This window comes from Penaeus monodon, chromosome 33 (genome assembly GCF_015228065.2).
Source record: "Penaeus monodon isolate SGIC_2016 chromosome 33, NSTDA_Pmon_1, whole genome shotgun sequence".
Classification (NCBI taxonomy): domain Eukaryota; kingdom Metazoa; phylum Arthropoda; class Malacostraca; order Decapoda; family Penaeidae; genus Penaeus; species Penaeus monodon.
Genome location: NC_051418.1, coordinates 5,203,759 through 5,204,519, shown reverse-complemented (window position 1 = coordinate 5,204,519; position 761 = coordinate 5,203,759).

The following is a 761-nucleotide window of genomic DNA, read 5'->3' as shown; positions in this document are numbered from 1 at the left end:
TTTATCGTATCTCCTCTTTTCTCAATCTATCTTCTCATCTTCCTACTTTCTATCTCCCTCTCCTAATCCCTCCTTATCCCCCCTCCTACACACCTTCCATTTCTCCGTTTCTCACTGAAAAACACACATATCTATAATCCAAAACCCATCACATCTCACACAACCCCCTCCCCCCCGACCCCCCCCTCCAAGAAGCCCCTACGTCTTAAGTCAAGCCGAAGATGAGGGGAGCGCAAAGACGCGTCATCCTCACCCTCACTCCCCTCATTCCCATCATCATCCTCCTTATCATCCTCCGCCCCCATCTCTCCCTCTATTCCCCCTCATCTCCACCCTCAGCATCCTCTTCCTCAAGCTATATCCGAAGGAGGACTGTCTTTCTCCCTCTCCTCCCCCACATCTCCACCACTATCCTCCTCCTCCTCCAACGCTCCAATATCTCCCTCTCATCCCCCTCACCTTCACCCATCGCCCTCCTCCTCCCCCTGCTCCCCTCATTTCCCCGGCCCCACCTCACCCCAGGCCCGGAATGTCTTCCTCCCGCTCATCCCTCTCGCTCTCACCCCCTCCCTCTCCCCCCAGGCTGGGAATGGGTCGGCTGGTCGGCAGAGCAATTACAAGGGAAGCCCGTGCAACTCACCTTCACCTTCGACACAATGAGGAACTTCTCCAGTCTCTCGCTGCACGTGTTCGCCTGGCCTGAGGACGACTTCGTGGTGAGTGGATCCCGTTGCCTCGTTTTCTGTTGCACGTATGAGGGC